Genomic DNA, 19105 nt, shown 5'->3' with positions numbered 1-19105 from the left:
CAACAAATAATAGTTCTGAAAAAATTGACAGAAATATTTTAATATTGTAAAAGAGAAGAGTAGTTCGGTATAGACTTGTGAGCAAAACAAATTTTGAGTGGTTTACCTTAAGGTCCTTTTTGTCCGCTAAAAAATTCTCGTTTTCCTGTACATGAAACAAACACAGAAAAGAAAAAAAAAAGAAAAAAAGAGAAAACCCCTCCCATTGAAAGAACAGTGCATGCACTTCTAAAAGCTGAGAAAAAGGCCTGTTGTGGTAAACTACACTATATTTAAAAAGTAGGCGCACTTCTCTCACAGAACCAACCCCAGGAACACAAATGCTGCCAAAAGAACGCTTACGTGTTCCAAACATGAAACGTTCTGAAACTATGACCATGTTCCTGTAACATCCCTGTATTCAAAGGCCTTCCCATGATGCAAAAATAAATTAAATAATTGAAGATGGCAACATAAAAAAGAACAAAATTATCTATAACTATATAACCACAATTCCAAAGATATTTCAGTCATTCACTTATCTCTGTACTAATGCGCATGATTTACAAACACATAATGCTTATTTAATAAAAGGTCTTAAGAAATTTTAGAATATTTTTCCTATGTTAATTAATAAACATGTGAAAGCGTCAGTAGGGTATGCCACTATCCATTGTAATTTGTTAAGGCTCAAAATTAGGACACAACAACATTATTATTGAGAAAAATGTGAAAAATGTTGATTTAATCTCTCTCTCTTTAAAAGCTATGTTGTCCTAGATTAACAGTAATATACTTTCTTGAAAGCTAAATTTCTAACAAAATAATCAGCTATGCAGGCCCATGTAATCTTTCCGGTAAAGAACACTATTCCACACAACTGAATAAAGACTGTGTCAGGGTGAAAACAAACCTCTATTTCTTAAGAATAAGGGAAGGATATTAAGATACCTGTTTGTAACACAAATTCCAGAAAATCATTCATTTTACAAACCTAAAAATAGCACAACATTGGCTTTCTAGACGATAGCAAAGAAAATGCCAGGGTCTTTGGGTGACACTCAAAGCACTCAATGGAAATCACTCGGTTTATTATAGAGAAACACACACACTCTCCCTTCCCTCCCTCTCTCCAATATACGAACATATAAATTAGTATCTTTACTGATGAGCCGTCTAGAAATCCACAGATACCAACAGGTTTCAGAGTAACAGCCGTGTTAGTCTGTATTCGCAAAAAGAAAAGGAGTACTTGTGGCACCTTAGAGACTAACCAATTTATTTGAGCATAAGCTTTCGTGAACTACAGAAGTGAGCTGTAGCTCACGAAAGCTTATGCTCAAACAAATTGGTTAGACTCTAAGGTGCCACAAGTACTCCTTTTCTTTTTACAGATACCAACAATTTCAGATAAAAAATGATAAAGCTCAAAAGTTATAGCCTCACCTGAACCGAGGTCTGATCCTCGTAACTAATGTTTAATTCTTCAGTAACTAGAATAGGATCCTTTATCTCACAAGTCTGCTGACTGGTCACGGTATTTGCATAGTTTGATTTGGTAACGTTGAATTGGCTCTTTCTGGAGTCCGTGGTTAGAGAACCCTCATGTGAGTAGGAATGAAGAAAAGCTCTGACTCCATCGAGCCCCACAAACTGCGAGATGGGAACTCCACTGAAAGTCACACTCGAGGAGTCAAACAGCTGCGAGTTTCGCCACCTGCGGAGTCTCAGGGCCAGTAACACTAGGATAAAGGTAAAGAACAAGCAAGAAACGGAAGCCACAGCGATCACCAAATACAAGGTGAGGCTGGACTGGGGGTCTGCAGGAGCTGAGAGACTGCTTAAATCGGAGAGGATTTCTGGGATGCTATCAGCCACCACCACCGTGACAGTGGCCGTGGCAGAGAGAGGGGGCTGCCCGTTGTCCTTCACTAAAACCACCAGACTTTGCTTGAGCGCATCTTTGTCTACAAAGGAGCGCGCTGTCCTGATCTCACCGCTGTGGAGTCCCACAGAGAAGAGCCCCGGCTCTGTAGCCTTCAGCAGCTGGTAGGAGAGCCAGGCGTTCTGCCCGGAGTCTGCATCCACCGCCACCACCTTAGTGACCAGGTAACCCGGATCGGAGGAACGAGGGGCCAACTCCACTCCCGTGGAGCCATCGGTGGGAAAGGAGGGGTGTAAGATGTGCGGGCTGTTGTCATTCTGATCCAGTATAAAGAGAGTGACGGAGACATTACTGCTGAGAGGTGGGGAACCCCCATCCTGAGCCTGCACTTGGAACCGAATCTCCCGGAACTGTTCGTAATCGAAGGAGCGCAGAGCGTAGAGAGCCCCAGTCTCGGAGTTAACGGAGATAGAGGAGGACAAAGGCACTTCGCTTCTGTCTGCTTCATTAATGGAGTAAGTGACTCTCGCGTTTTCCCCCCAGTCGGGGTCACTCGCCCTCAGGGAGAAAACGGAGACTCCTCTCGGGTTATTCTCAGTGACGTAGCCGGTGTAGGGTATTTTATCGAAGAAAGGGGCGTTGTCGTTCGTGTCTAAAATCTGGAGTGAGATCGTGGTGGCTGTAGAAAGAGGAGGAGTCCCATTGTCCGTGGCGGTCACTGTGATGTTGTATGCTGCCACCTGCTCCCTGTCCAGGGCTCGGTCTGTCACCAGACTGTAATAATTCTCGAAGGGTTTCTTCAGCTGGAAGGGGAGGTCGCTGGGTAACGAACAAGTGACCTCCCCGTTCTCTCCTGAATCTAGATCTTGTACATCTAAAAGAGCGATGACAGTCCCGAGGGGAGAGTCCTCGGGGATCGAGCTGATGAGAGACCTGAGAGCGATTTCCGGAGCGTTGTCATTCACATCGCTAACAACGATCACAATTTTGGACCTGCCAAAAAGTCCTCCCCCGTCATGCGCTTGTACCTCAATTTCATACAATGAAGCTTCCTCAAAGTCCAGATTTCCCACAATAGTTACATCTCCAGTGTTCGAATCCAAGCGGAATATTTTGGAAGCTTTGTCTGTGATTTTTTTGAATGAGTATATCACCTGTTTGTTTATTCCTTGGTCCGGATCAGTTGATTTTACTGTAAGAATTGTGGAACCCTTCGGGACATTTTCCAAAACGTTCACTTTATAGATAGGCTCGCTAAAAACCGGTGGGTTGTCATTTGCGTCAAGAACAACAACGCGGATTTGCGCAGTGCCCGATCTGACTAGATCTCCCCCGTCAGTGGCTGTGAGGACTAGATCGTGAACAGCTTTTTCTTCCCGGTCTAGAGACTTTTCCAGCACCAGTTCGGCATATTTAACTCCATCGGTTCCCGTTTGCACATCAAGAGAGAAATGCCTGTTATTGCTGAGCTGGTAGCTCTGGAGAGAATTAATACCCAAATCTGAGTCATGGGCATCACTCAAAGGAAACCGCGATCCCGGTGTTGTTGTCTCGCTGACTTTTAACTCAATTTCTTCTCTCTGGAAGCTGGGAGCATTGTCATTAATATCTGTGATTTCAATTTCAACTCTATAAAGCTTCATTTTATCCTCCACTATAACCTCACAGTTTAACGAACACTCCTCCAGCGCGCCACAGATCTGCTCTCTGTCTATCCTCTCTGTGGTTATTAAATGGCCGCTCTTAAAATTCAAAGCAAAATACTGGGTCCTACCTCTGGAAGCAATGCGGACTGCGCGGTCTGAGAGCTGCTTTACTTCCAGCCCCAGATCCTTTGCGACATTCCCCACGGAAGATCCTATCTCCATTTCTTCCGGAATCGAATAGTGAATTTGCCCAGAAGCTGACTCCCAAACGGTAGCCAACATAAAGCAGAACAGGGCTCGCCCTTTGCAGTGCCGTAGCTTTTGTGTTTCTGGCACTCCCATGCTGGTCTGGAGACGCCGCGTTTGGATTTTATCTTTGGCAGAATGTTTCCGAAAATATGTATAGTTAAAACCAAAGCCACTTGCAGCGAATATCACCGTTTAATATTCATACCCGGTGAGTGTGAATCTGATCTCTGTGTTCTGTGCTGTGAAACAGCGGGGCTCGGCTGGCTGGATCTCTCAGCGCATTTTGCTTCCTGATTGGTGAACAGCGGCGCTCAGAGTCTCAACCAATAACTGCACACGCTTCCTGCTGGAGTTTTTAGACTGATAGTGTGTTGGAATTTTAATCTGATAGGCAACATTCTACCCTCGGTGGTTTCTCCTTGTTAGGGTTATGTGGGAGCTTGAAATGCTTCCAAGTAATGGAGAAAAATGTTGGTGGTCAGGAATCTGGGTTGTTATGCACAAATATGTAGAAATAATATTTTATGTGTTTTTAATATGTTTATGCGTGAATTACATGTGAACAGATTTGCCTAGGATTATTATGTCTATATCTATGCTTTTCCACCTGACTGTCCTTGTTGGTGCACTTATGCACTCTTAAGTTGCTATATACTAATATGCTCTTTTAGTAAAGTTCTTATTGAGTTGTACATTAGCAGCATTAAATATTATATTTTTATATTTCAGTTATATTTGGCTGTTCATGTTCGTTACTTAATTCATGTTATTCATTTATATCGCAATGGCTATAATATGAATACAAAACTCAGGTGTGCCATCTATGGGTGAGCTCTGTCTAATAGAGGATATAAAATTATTTGTATTCCATATATTTTCCAGTTTTCACTCTCAGTTATTTAATACCTAGTAAAGAGGGACGCTATTGGCTTCCCAGAAAACTCTAACACAAGAGGAAGATATGTAACTATAATTCAGTAACAGAAAACACAAAAGTACATGTATTTGTGTATGTATATACACACCACACACAAGATATATATATATATATATATATATATATGTAATTGGGCCTTTATATATATGTGTGTGTGTAGGTAATATATATAGGACATGTGTTGTAGTAATGTCAATGTGATAAACTAAAAAACCGTGTGAGAAATAAAATCACAGGATCCTCCATCCTTCGTTTATCAGCACGGTTGAGCACCTCAACTGCATTTTGTCCACAAAGTTCCCTTTTCCTGGACAACTCCTAACGTTCCAGACCTCTGAGCAGCTTCAAATATCCGCTATCACTAAAACATCAACCAGCCAAGGGAAATTCCCCTCCCCCAAAATGAGGAATATGTCCCTCCTCGCTACTCCTAAAAACAATCGTTCTGGGCCCAGGCCCTTGACAGTCAATATTTACCATACACTTGTGACAATTCATACAGCCGTGACAATTCTCATTGTCGAAATCTCGCCACCGGGAGGGCTAGACTCAGGGTATCTGGGCAGAACACTTACAGCTTTCCAAAGTGTGACCCAGCACTTGCTTCTAGTTCTGGTAAACGAGTCTGGAAACTTTTAAAATATTATATATTTCTGTATATCAAGAATTATAAAGCACATTTTAAGAAACTCGATGGCTCCCTATTATCCCAGAGCATTTGGAATAATGGGAATTAAAGCAACCTGGCCTGATAGGTATAGGTATAGGGGGAAAGGGCACAATTACCTTTTTCAGACTTTCCAAAACATTTGAAAAACAGTCTCTCTCTGCGGGATGTATGCCCATGTACGGAATATAGGACAGTAGGGCAAAAGAGATTTATCATTACTCGTCTGGGAGGAGCTGCAAGATTCACTCATGGCTTTGCCACAGGTGAGCAATGAAGCCATCACAAATCCGCATAATTGAAAGCTTTTATATCACACCTGAAAACCAGGCTATACAAGCGACATAAAAGAGAGTCCTCCAGGGGTACTGGAGGAGTAAAAAGGGTATCTTTATATATTTATGACTATATCATCTGTCCAAGATATTGTAGAACACTAATCAAAGAAGACTTCTGCAAAATAAGCAGTATGTAGAGTGGTTATTTTTTAAAAAATTATGCATTAAAATGAATTGAAACATTTGTTCTGTACTATTAGAAAATATATCTTTTACTTCAGGTATCTAGATATTTATTGAGAATAAAGTTATTCTAAGGAAATGTTTTGAATGAGAAAAGGAGTACTTGTGGCACCTTAGAGGAAGGATGTTCACTCTTAAAAGAAAGAAAAATATCTTGTAATTAAAACAGCGGATTGGGATTTAGGAGTCTTGAGTTTGATTCCGAACTCTGTTTCAGACTTCTTTTGTGATCAACAGGAGGTCTACTTTTACTTAAATTCATCATCTGTAAAATGGGGGTAACCTTACTCTAGGTAGCAGGAATGTCATGAGTACAAATTCATACATGTTTGTGATACGCCTAGATACCACATGAGGCACTATAGGTAGAAGCCTTCAAAACAAACAAACATACCCAAACCAAAACAACCCCCCCCAAACACCTATTTCACAATGTGTTCCTATACTAGAAGACGTCTGGTCTTCATTTACAATTATTCATTCAAAGTTGAACAGGAAAATATAGAATGCATGAAAACAGAATCTCACCTCCACAAAAGTCTCTGTCTCAGCTTTTAAGTTGCTAGAGTCATCGCACATAAATACCGCCCCTGAGCTGTCACTGCACAGAATATTCTCGTTCCTCTGCACAATAGGCTGCGCGAAAGTGAATTCATTCTTTCGGGTGTCTGAGGACAAACACAGCTGGTAGGAATAAGGTAAAGTCCCATCTTCATAGTTTGGCGGGAACATAGAGCCTGTCTTGGAATAAGGGTCAGGACCAAAACACTGAAGTAATTTAGGTTTCCTTGACGTTCTCAATTTCATCACAATGGCCAGTGTCACTGTCAAGAGGAACAAAAATGAGATCAAAGCTAGAGCTACCACCAAAATAACAGTAAAGCCAGACTGAGATTCCGAGTCACCCGATTGGTCGCTCATTTCCGGAAAAGCCTCTTGGAAGTTCTCGGCAAACACCAGGTTGAGAGTCACTGTGGCGGACAGAGGCGGCTGCCCGCTGTCCTTCACCAGGGTGACCAGCCTGTGCTTCACAGCATCTCTGTCCGCAAAGGCGCGGGCTGTCCGGATCTCCCCGCTCTGCAGCCCCATGCTGAAGAGCGACGGGTCCGTGGCCTGGAGCAGATGGTAGGAGAGCCAAGCATTGTGTCCCGAGTCAGCATCCACCGCCACCACCTTAGTCACCAGATAACCTGCCTCGGCCGAGTGAGGCACCATCTCGAACAAGGCGGAGCCATCGGCTCCGAGAGAAGGGTACAGGATGCGAGGGGCGTTATCATTCTGATCCACAATAAACACCCTGACGGTGACATTACTGCTGAGAGGCGGGGACCCGCCGTCTTGGGCCTTCACTTGCATCTCAAACTCTCGGAATTGCTCGTAGTCAAAGGAGCGCTGCGCATAGATCGCTCCGGTCTGGGAGTTAATGGAGATGTAGGAGGCGAGAGGCACCTCTTCTAGGTTGCTACTCAGGAAGGAGTAAGTGACTCGGGCGTTCCGGTCCAGATCCCGGTCTGAGGCTTTTACACTGAAAATAGATGCTCCCGAGGGATTGTTCTCTGGCACGTAGGCGGTGTAGGAAGGTTTCTGAAAGACAGGCGCGTTGTCATTGATATCCGAGATCTGCAACAGGATGGTTTTCTGGGTGGAGAGTGGGGGAGAGCCTTTGTCTGTGGCGGTGATTGTGATATTGTACTTTGGGGTCCTTTCTCTGTCCAGGGTGCTGTCTGTAAGAAGCTTGTAGTAATTATTGGAAGAGGATATAATTTTAAAGGGTAAATCTTCTTGTAAACGACAGGAGGCCTTTCTGTTTTCTCCATCGTCTCGGTCTCGAACTTTGATCAGGGCTATCACTGTCCCGGGCACTGAGTCTTCGGGGATGGAGCTGGCCAGGGATGCGAGTGTTACCTCGGGGGCATTGTCGTTCTCATCAAGAACCTTGATCTCCACTTTGCAGTGTGTCACTAGTCCGCCTCCATCCTTTGCTTCTACTACCAGGGTGTAGTCACGTGTCTCCTCAAAGTCCAAGGGCTCCTTTAGGGTGATTTCCCCGGTTTCTGGGTCCAGACTGAATTTCTGACGGGCCTTTTCTGGAATGTGGCTGAAGACGTAGCTAATCTGAGCATACGAACCTTCATCGTTGTCGGTGGCTCTAACCTGAAGCACTAAGGAGCCCGTCGGTGCATTTTCCCTCAGGCTGACTTTGTAGAGCTCTTGAGTGAAGATGGGGGGGTTGTCATTGGCGTCGGCGACATTAATCCATAGCTGGGCGGTCCCAGTTCTCTGCGGCTCTCCCCCATCCACAGCCGTGAGGATCAAGTGAAGGCTGCGCTGGCTTTCCCGGTCCAGGGGTTTCTGCAGCACTAAATCTGCATATTTATTGCCATCCCGGCTCTCTTTGACTTCCAGGATGAAATCCTGATTGGGGCTCAGCTGGTAACTCTGCAGAGAATTCACCCCAACGTCAAGGTCTTCAGCATTTCCCAGGAGGAAGCGGGCACCTGGTAAAGTAGATTCACTCATCTCTAATTTGATATTATCTTTTAAGAAACGCGGGGCATTATCGTTAATGTCCTGGATCGCGACATTTATGTGGAAAATGTTCAAGGGATTTTCCAGCACAGTTTCGAAATTTATGATGCAGAGTTGAGATGTCCCGCAAATCTCCTCCCGGTCTATCCTGTCATTCACATAGACGTTGCCACTTTCTCCATTCACAGAGAAGTATTGCTTTTCCGAACTGACACGGAGCTTCCGGTTGGGCAGTTCTCTCACACTCAGCCCCAAATCCTTGGCGAGATTCCCCACGAGGGAACCTTTGGCCATTTCCTCCGGAATCGAATAAAGAATCTGCTCCGAGACCCCCCGGCAGAACAAAGAGAATAAGAATGCAAACAATAGTACCTGTTGTCTGACGACCAGGTCCGGCTCTCTGTTCCTCGTATCCATCCTCATTCCTGTCACCTTTGCCCTCTTCTTGCTGTCTCTCGTCTTCTTTTTTAATCAGATCAGGTAATGAAAAACCCCATCAAGCTGATATAATCCCTGGTAAGTAAGAGTAATTGGAGTCCGGATTGTTTAACTGTTCAGAGCGCTGTGAAGGGGTGTTTATTTTTCTCCGCACAGACTGTGTGGAGTCTCTCTGCTCTGCTTTCTCTCTGATCTGCGCTGCGTGACGGAGCAATCGCACTGCAGGAGGCTCCGGTGGATCTCCGGCTCCAGCCCAGGCTCCGCATTGGCCAACAGCGGCACTCTGAGTCTCAGCCGGAGAACTGCAACAGCAGCGATCTTATCAAGGCGCCGGCACAGCTGTAGTGACTATTGTGGATTATTCTGTATAGCTAAAAGTTATATTGTAATTGTATAGAAGAGAATGAAACCATTATCAAGTACAAAAATGTATCTTTGTATAGAAATGTAGATGTCAACTCGACATGCTTTTTGTGTATTTTTGTGCACCTATCAGTCTGTGAATATTGTAAGCCTTATACTTTCTTGACTTTTCTTTCACGTTGTTAGTATGTATATATGTGTGTGCGCGTGCGCGCACACATATGTCATAAATAGGTAAAAGAACTTTTCAGCATTTACAATGACTTCGTTTAAATAATCATATCCCCTGCGAACACACACATGCCTGAGATCCAGATAAGGATAGTTCTTTCAAGTTTGACAAAAAGCAATCGAAAGTTAGAATGACACGAGCCATTGTGGGTTCTAAACTGCTGTCTAAACTTTTGAATGGAACCATTTCAGTAATTACTTTTAGAGCCTTTAGTTTGTCTTTTTCTTTCAAAGTAATCTATCTCCTCAGAAGAGAGTGTTTCTAAAATAACTACGAAAAGTTTCTATTCTCCTACACTTTACTGTAATTATACAGTTGGCCATATTCCCCCATAGAACCTCACTAAAGAACGGAGTAAAAAAAAAATTCCCAGAAGCTCTCTCAGGTATACAAAATATAGGGCATCTCAGAAAAGGCAAAAACATTTCCCTTAAACCTCTGTATTCAAAAGTTTTCTTACGATGTAAAGCTAGAGTAAGTCTGTCAAATATTCCTACACCAATGTGAGGTAAATCTAGCTACAACTACATGCCTACTAGACGGAATGAATTTAAACTAGCCATTTGATCACTATTAATACATATACTATGGAAACATATAATTTGTCTTAGCTAAACGTTACTAAAATGTTTTAGAATCTAATTTCTAATGCTAACAATTCCATGAAAAACACATTAGTATAATCTGTCACACATATTTATCAATCTGTCAAGGCTCAAATTTAGGACAAAAGAAAATTACTATTGTAGGAAACCTAAAATGATGTCGAAACTGTCCTTCATCATAAATATGTATTTACATAGCCTAATGTAATGTTTATGAATTTTCAATGTCTATGCCTTTCAGTCATGAAAGTTTACAAAACCCCTTTTTGGACTGAAATAAACTGGGTTGCAGAATAATATTGTAGAGACCTGTTATAAAATATTCATTTTACTTTGCACTAAAAATGTATAGTCCTTAGAAGTCGATGTTTCCAAAAATATACACGAATTTCCACTTGTTTGTAATATTTCAGGCAATTAAACTCTCCAGTCTCGCTGATTAAATAAACTACCAGGTTTGCAACAAACGTATATTTCATAAGAATTGGTAAAAGGGAATTAGGAGATCTCCTTTCTATGGAACAATAATGGACTTAGATGTATCTATCGACCAAATGTTCAGTTGTCTAGTGTGACGCTGGCAGACCAGGTGCCAGCTTATGCCAGAGCCCCTGGCGAATTCACTTGTGTACCAGTATAGATCAATGTAATTGCTAAATGTATAAGGGTGTATTTGGAGTTTAAACTACTTGAAAACTAGTGGGACGTTACTTGCATTGTTTTCTTTTATATGTATCTGAGTGCAGTAGCAAACATTACATTGTGGATACTCCTGTAACTAAATAACCTATCAAATGAACCATCAAACAAGCAAGAAGCCTTGTGAAATGCAAATGAAGAAATTTAACAAAAAACCTGCTAATTTCAAAGCAAGTCATCATTGTGTGTGAGGATCAGAGGTCAAAGATGCAAAATGCATTCCTCACTCTCCCTCATCAAAGGAAAAGCCCACACTAGTAACACTGTCAACTTGTTTTCTGTGAGAAGAAGCAAAAAGTATGGATTCAAGGAAAGATCTTTCATCTCTGGACTGTTTCGACTCTTTGAGGGAAGTGTACCAGATGCAAAGCAGAGATCCCCAGAGAGAATTTGGGAACATTGAAAAGACTTTTGGGAAACTGGCAGCTTAGTACATCACTGTCACCATTTGGAGTTCCAAACAGTGACTCACCCACAGATATATTTTACCTGCTTTAACAGCTCAGTAACTCTTATTTCCTTTTCTTAGCTAATAAACCTTTCATTAGTTTACTATAGAATTGGCTACTAGCACTGTCTTTGGTGTAAAATCTAAAATACCAATTAATGAGAAGTAAGTGACTGGTCTCCTGGAACTGGGAGCAACCTCATGTAGTGTGATTTTTGGTTTAAGTGACCTTCTATCACAAAGTCCAGTTTGTGGGGGTGGCAAGATAGACTGGAGAGTCTGAGGGGACTGTCTGTGACTCCATGGTAAAACTGGCATTGTGATCCAGGAGTAGGGTGACCAGATGTCCTGATTTTATAGGGACAGTCCCGATTTTGGGGTCTTTTTCTTATATAGGCTCCTATCACACCCCACTCTCTATCCTGATTTTTCACATTTGCTGTCTAGTCACCCTATCCAGGAGTTCACATTTGTTACTGGCTTGGTGAAATCTAATTATAGAACACATCACCAGTTTGGGGGTGTCTGCCCTGCTTGTGACAGTCTGCCCTGAGGTAGGTGCTCACAGTTCCCCCTGCCAGTGTGGATGTGGAGCTCCTGATTCTCCTCCACTGAATGACTGTGTTTTAATTCTGTCTTTGGCAGAACGTTACCAGTAATGTTGATAGTTAAAGCAAAGCTAAATTCATTCCTAGAATATAGTTCCTTACTGTTCAGTCCAGATCCCTTGAGTGCAATGCTTCATTTGTAGTAAAAGGGGTGCTGGGGCTCAAGCAATCTTTTTACTTTCATAACTGACCTATCAAGCCCAGAGGTTCAGGGGCTCAGTCCTGGCAAACCCTGGCACAACACTGGGTGAGTGTGAATCTGAGCTCTGTGTTCTGTGCTGCCTAAATGCCAGGCTGGGCTGGTTGGATCTTTCATCACGTTTCTCTCCCTGATTGGTGAACAGCGGTGCTCAGAGTCTCAACCAATAACTGCCGAACCTTCACGCTGGAGTTTTTGACAAGTACTTTCATTTGAGAGTTCACATTATAAATATGTTGTTTTCTCATAATTATGTACATAAATCTGAAGTATTCCCAAGGAATAAAATTTGTGTTTGTAGGACTGATTGTTACTTATAAAGTTTTAGTGGTTTAATTTTGTTTATTTTGTTTACTTGACTATGAATTACAAATAGCTTGGTCCAGAGTTATCTATATATATATGAGATACATGTTTCTCAAATCCAACTATCCTCTGGGCATTTCATTCTGATGATGCATTGTGCAATTGCTAAATGCTTATATCTTTGTAGTAAACTTATACCTGACTTCTATGTCAGTAGATGTACTATTTCACATTTTTTTATTATTTGATTTGTTCATTTTTGTTGTTTAACTCCATTCTTGCACTGTGGATTAAATATAAATAAAGGACTCAGGAGTGCTATCTATGGGTTGGCTTTATCTATTAGGTGATAAAATAATTTTTACTCTATATATTTATGAGTCTGGTGGTCTTCAAACAAAGTTTTATAATATCTAGAACAATGGAGAGCTATTGGAATTGCTACTAGAAGAATGCTGCTTCAAGGGGAATATATATTCCAATAATGCAAACATTTAAAATATCAAATCACACATATGGGACACACACGCATACTCGTAACGTAAACGTAATCAATTGCTGAGACATATAGTGAATAAAATCACATAATACTACAGCTTGTTGTATACTTTTGAACACTCTGACCAGTAATATACCTATTCCATGGCAAAAACATCTAACATTGTAAATATTCGAGAAGCTAAAACTAAATCACTATTTTAAGACTACCAACCAGACAAGTTCATGTTTCCCTTTCCCCTCCAAAGTGGTATATGACCTTCCTCACATAAAAATTAAAGAAATAAAATACAATAAAAACACTGGCCCTTGGGCCCATAGTAGTCAATAGACAGTGAGAATAGGAAGAGTCCACTTTTTGCAGGCTAGAAATAGGAGCACTGTCTGTTGCTGTTGAAAAGGAGTTATAGCATTCCAGTGGTATCCAGTACATGCTTCTATTTTGGGAAAGTGTAGAAAAACTGTTTTTTAAAAACCATGCCACGGCCAGTAGACCTCAACTGAACACTGATAAATGCATAGCTGGAAACAAGTCTGGCTCATCTGTGTATTAGTATTGTTAAAACAGGTATTATTAGATTTATAAAAATGTGTTTAGTGTTTAGACTTTATGAAATGCTTGTAAATTGCTGCATACATTAATCTCACTTATAATCTCTCTACCCCATATTATAAAGTAATGTTTAAGCATTTGCTCTGTAACTGTAAAAGTGCTTGTTCTGAAACTGTAAACTCCCCCAGTCAGAAGAGAAGCAAGTGTGAAATACTAGTTTACCACAGGAGATGTTAGCTCCTTCTCAACAAAGAAGGCCTATAGACATCAGACAAACCACTGTGGAACATCAGAGGACAAAAGACTTTGTTGATTCGTTGGTCCTCCCTCACAGGCATTAAGAGCAGACATGCATGTGCATGTCCCATCAGTTTGAACTCTGGGGGAAGGGCATGGAGACCTCTGACAAGAAGAAACTGAATCTCTTTGCAGCTTGGACTTTGGGAGGGCAAGATTTCTAAGAATAAGCAAGGGATCCACAGCTGCATAGCCAAGGTTAGCCCTAAAGGATATATAGAGCTTCCATATTAGAGCAGCTTCTATCACCTTATGAAACCTAAGACTGTAACTCATTTGTCAGTGCACGTTTATCTGCTTTAATCTTGTAAATAACACTCTAATTTCTTTTTCTTAATAAAATTTAATAAATCTATTTAATAAATCATTAGTTAATTTACTATAGACCTGGCTACAAGTGCTGTCTGCATTGTAAGGATCCAATGTGCCATTGACCTGGGGTAAGTGATTGGTCCTTTGGGACTGGGAGTAACTTGAATATTGTTATGATTTTTGGGATAGGCGACTATGATTTTTGGGATAAGGGACTATCTATCAGAGAGGTAAGCTTACCTAGGTGGCAAGACAGACCAGAGTACCCCAGGGGACTGTCTATGACTCCATGTTCAAACTATAATAATGCTTGAGTAGTTTACACTTGCTATTTGGTTGGTGAAATCTAAATATAGAACTCACAACCAGTTAGAAGTTTGTGCCCTGCATCTTAACAGCCTGTCCTGTGATTGGTACTTGGGCTTTTGAGCCACCCCAGACAGCTTAACAATTATACATTCACTTTTATATACAAAGACTTTTTAAATGCATCATTTAAATGTTAAAGTATCTGGCTTTACACCCCTACTGAACAGTTGGACTCATGATAACTAAGGAAACCTAACTTGAAGGAGCAGTTACAAAGAAAACAGGTCCAATTAAAATGTTTTAAAACTCTGTACATTACTTGTAAAACAAATGTCCCCCTTGTAAGATATGAACATAGACAGACTACAGGAAGAGGTGTTGTAACGATTTTGTCATAACTTCCTTTGAATGACCCGCATAACGCTCTAATATCTTTGCCACTGTTGAGTAATTCAGCCATCACAAACTTATGCCAATAAAACTTTTATATCACACCACAAAATCATGTTACATAAGGGACATGTAAGGGGTGGGTCATCCGTGGACCAATAGAATATTTATATGTTTGTGTCTATACTAACTAATATATATAATATATATATATAACTAAGACATGAAAGTTGCTATATTACAACAGAAAAACTTCAAAACCAGACTCCAGCAAGAGACTGTTGAATTGGAATTCATTTGCAAATTGGATACAATTAACTTAGGTTTGAATAGAGACTGGGAGTGGCTAAGTCATTATGCAAGGTAACCTATTTCCCCTTGTTTTTTCCTACCCCCTTCCCCCCAGACTTCTTGTTAAACCCTGGATTTGTGCTGGAAATGGCCCACCTTGATTATCATACACATTGTAAGGAGAGTGATCACTTTAGATAAGCTATTACCAGCAGGAGAGTGGGGTGGGGGGAGAGAAAACCTTTTGTAGTGGTAAACACCCATTTTTTCATGGTTTGTATGTATAAGAACATTTTCTGTATTTTCCACAGTATGCATCGGATGAAGTGAGCTGTAGCTCAGGAAAGCTTATGCTCAAATAAATTGGTTAGTATCTAAGGTGCCACAAGTACTCATTTTCTATTAACCTATCAGGTTCCTATCGAACTCTTAGAAAAGACTGCTGCAAGAGAAGCAGTTTAATCGTTTCTTTTTACACCTTTATCTTAAAGTTGCCATTGTGCCTCAGCTCCTCCCCAGTAAAATGGGTAAAATGAAGCTACTCTAAAAGGCAGGAGTATTGTGGAAACAACTTCATTAGTGTTTCAGAGATGCCAATTGTGTGCGCCATGGAACAGTCTAAAAACGACTACGGTTCAATTCCACAACGACCTCCTACACTTCTTAAAGATTAAAAGAGTTACTTTAAAATCTTCAAACAAAGATGAATATGAAATTATAAGTTCACCAGCTCACCTCCGCAGCAGTCTGCGTTTCAGCATGTAAACTACTAGATCCGTTGCCCATAAATACCGTTCCTGAGCTTTCACCGCACAGAATATTATCTGCTACCTGGACATTTGGTTTCAGGAAAGTGAAATCATTCTTCCTGGCGTCTGAGGACAAACACAGCTGGTAGGAATAAGGCAAAGACCCATCTTCATAGTTGGGTGGGAACATAGAGCCGGTCTTGGAATAAGGGTCAGGACCAAAACACTGAAGTAATTTAGGTTTCCTTGACGTTCTCAATTTCATCACAATGGTCAGTGTCACTGTCAAGAGGAACAAAAATGAGATCAGGGCTAAAGCAAACACCAAGTAGAATTGTAAATCAGACTGAGATGCCGAGTCACTCGATTGGTCGCTCATTTCCGGAAGAGCCTCTTGGAAGTTCTCGGCAAACACCAGGCTGAGAGTCACTGTGGCGGACAGAGGCGGCTGCCCGTTGTCCTTCACCAGGGTGACCAGCCTGTGCTTCACAGCATCTCTGTCCGCAAAGGCGCGGGCTGTCCGGATCTCCCCGCTCTGCAGCCCCATGCTGAAGAGCGACGGGTCCGTGGCCTGGAGCAGATGGTAGGAGAGCCAGGCATTGTGTCCCGAGTCAGCATCCACCGCCACCACCTTAGTCACCAGATAACCTGCCTCGGACGAGCGAGGCACCATCTCGAACAAGGCGGAGCCATCGGCTCCGAGAGAAGGGTACAGGATGCGAGGGGCGTTATCATTCTGATCCACAATAAACACCCTGACGGTGACATTGCTGCTGAGAGGCGGGGACCCGCCGTCTTGGGCCTTCACTTGCAGCTCAAACTCTCGGAATTGCTCGTAGTCGAGGGAGCTGTGCGCATAGATCGCTCCGGTCTGGGAGTTAATGGAGATGTAGGAGGAGAGAGGCACCTCTTCGAGGTTGCTGCTCAGGATGGAGTAAGTGACTTGGGCGTTCCGGTCCAGATCCCGGTCTGAGGCTTTTACACTGAAAATAGAGGCCCCCGAGGGATTGTTCTCTGGCATATAGGCGGTGTAGGAAGGTTTCTCAAAGACAGGGGCGTTGTCATTGATATCCGAGATCTGCAACAGGATGGTTTTCTGGGTGGAGAGTGGGGGAGAGCCTTTGTCTGTGGCCGTGATTGTGATATTGTACTCCGGGGTCCTTTCTCTGTCCAGGGTGCTGTCTGTGAGGAGCTTGTAGTAATTATTAGAAGACGACACAATAGTAAACGGAAAATCATCCAGGAAATGGCATGAGACCTTTCCATTATCTCCAAAATCTAGATCATTAACACTGATCAGAGCTATCACTGTCCCAGGTACTGAATCTTCTGGGACAGGATTGGACACAGATGTGAATGTCACTTCGGGGGCATTGTCGTTCTCATCAATAACTTCTATTTCCACTTTGCAGTGTGTCACTAGTCCGCCTCCATCCTTTGCTTCTACTGCCATGGTATAGTCACGTGTCTCTTCAAAGTCCAAGGGCTCCTTTATTGTGATTTCTCCATTTTCTGAGTCCAGGCTGAATTTCTGAAGGGTCTTTTCTGATACCTTGCTAATAATGTAGCTGATCTGAGCATTTGAACCTTCATCGTTGTCGTTGGCTTTAACCTGAAGCACTAAGGAGCCCGTCGGTGCATTTTCCCTCAGGCTGACTTTGTAGAGCTCCTGAGAGAAGATGGGGGGGTTGTCATTGGCGTCGGTGACATTAATCCATATCTGGGCCGTCCCAACTCTCTGCGGCTCACCCCCATCCACAGCCGTGAGGATCAAGTGAAGGTTGCGCTGGCTTTCCCGATCCAGTGATTTTTGCAGCACTAAATCTGCATATTTATTTCCATCCTGGCTCTCTTTGACTTCCAGGATAAAATAGTGATTGGGGCTCAACTGGTAACTCTGTAGAGAGTTCATCCCAACGTCAAGATCTTCAGCATATTCAAGGAGAAATCGAGCCCCTGGCAAACTGGATTCACTGATTTGTAGATCGATGCTGTCTTTTAGGAAAAGCGGGGCATTATCGTTAATGTCCTGGATCGCGACATTTATGTGGAAAACATTCAAAGGATTTTCCAGCACAATTTCAAAATTTATGAGGCAGAGTTGAGATGTCCCGCATAACTCCTCCCGGTCTATCCTGCCATTCACATAGACGTTCCCACTTTCTCCATTCACGCTGAAGTATTGCTTTTTAGCTCCAGACACGACTCGTAGCTTTCGCCGCGGCAGTTCTCTCACACTCAGCCCCAAATCCTTGGCGAGATTCCCCACAAGGGTACCTTTCGCCATTTCTTCAGGAATCGAATAACTGATCTGCCCCGAGACCTCCCGGCAGAACAAAGACAATAAAAAGGGAAACAGCAGTACTTGCCGTGTGACTGCCCAGCCCCGCTCTCGGCCGCTGATTTCCATCCCAATGCCGGTCAGAACTCCTCTCTTCTTCCTGTTTCTTTTTCTTTGTTTTCATTACATTAGAAAAGAGGGAATCAACAGTAACTTATCGCAGACAGAGCCCGGATTGCCTGTTGATTATGTGTACAGAGAGCTCTGAGGACGTCCCCCTTTCTCAGCCGGACTGTGAAGGTTTCTTTGCTATGCTCTTTCCGATCTGCGCTGTGTGACGTAGCAATCGCACTGCAGGAGGCTTCGGTGGATCTCCGGCCCCAGCCCTGGCTCCGCATTGGCCAACAGCGGCACTCTGAGTCTCCACCGGAGAACTGCAAGAGCAGCGATCTTATTCAGGTGCCAGTAGAGCTCAAGTGACTACCATGGGAGGTTTTATTTTCTGCTTACAATGTATTCTATATGTACAGCATTTTAAAATGATTGTCCCTAATTGTAAACAAGTGAATCACAAAATAGATGTAAACAATAATAAATAAATAATAAAGAAAAATAAAAAATAGCCGTGAATGCTATTTGCTTCTGCACACGTGTATCTATCCATCTGTGGATAGTGCCAGGCCTTAGTTTTCTGTGCCATATTTGTGCATGTGGTGGGTCTGATTCTTTAAATATATATTTGTATGTATGTGTGTATGTATGTATGAATATGAATAATGGTAAGAACTTTCCAAAATTTTTCACAATTTCTATTTAAAGAATCACATCTACCACATACCTGAAATACACCTAAAGATACTTACCTATTGTTGGACACAAGATAATATTTTTAATACGAGAATGACATGAGCGGCCACGGGCCTCAAAGAAAACTTCTGAGCGAAACAATTTTCTTACTTACATGTAGAGCATTATTGTCCTTTTTAGATTAATTTTTTTCTTTAAAAAAATCTGTCCACCACAGAAAGTATTTCTAAATCAACTAAGAAAAGGTTCCAGTCTCATAAACTGAACTGTAAGTACACACTAGACAAAGTTCTCCTATAGAACTGCC

The 19105-nt window shown here is 42.2% G+C and overlaps 1 protein-coding gene and 2 pseudogenes across 3 annotated transcripts in view; all 3 read right to left on the bottom strand.

Moving 5' to 3' along the window:
• LOC144269650 (protocadherin gamma-A11-like) overlaps positions 1-19105 on the bottom strand; it is a 347802-nt gene that overhangs the window by 70260 nt on the left and 258437 nt on the right. The window lies entirely within an intron of this gene.
• LOC144269128 (protocadherin gamma-A4 pseudogene) lies at positions 1414-3792 on the bottom strand (annotated as a pseudogene).
• On the bottom strand, positions 6362-8836 carry LOC144269127 (protocadherin gamma-B5 pseudogene; annotated as a pseudogene).

Source organism: Eretmochelys imbricata, chromosome 8 (genome assembly GCF_965152235.1).
Source record: "Eretmochelys imbricata isolate rEreImb1 chromosome 8, rEreImb1.hap1, whole genome shotgun sequence".
NCBI lineage: Eukaryota > Metazoa > Chordata > Testudines > Cheloniidae > Eretmochelys > Eretmochelys imbricata.
The sequence above is the reverse complement of the archived record's forward strand: the minus strand, read 5'-3'. Positions and strand labels throughout refer to the sequence as shown.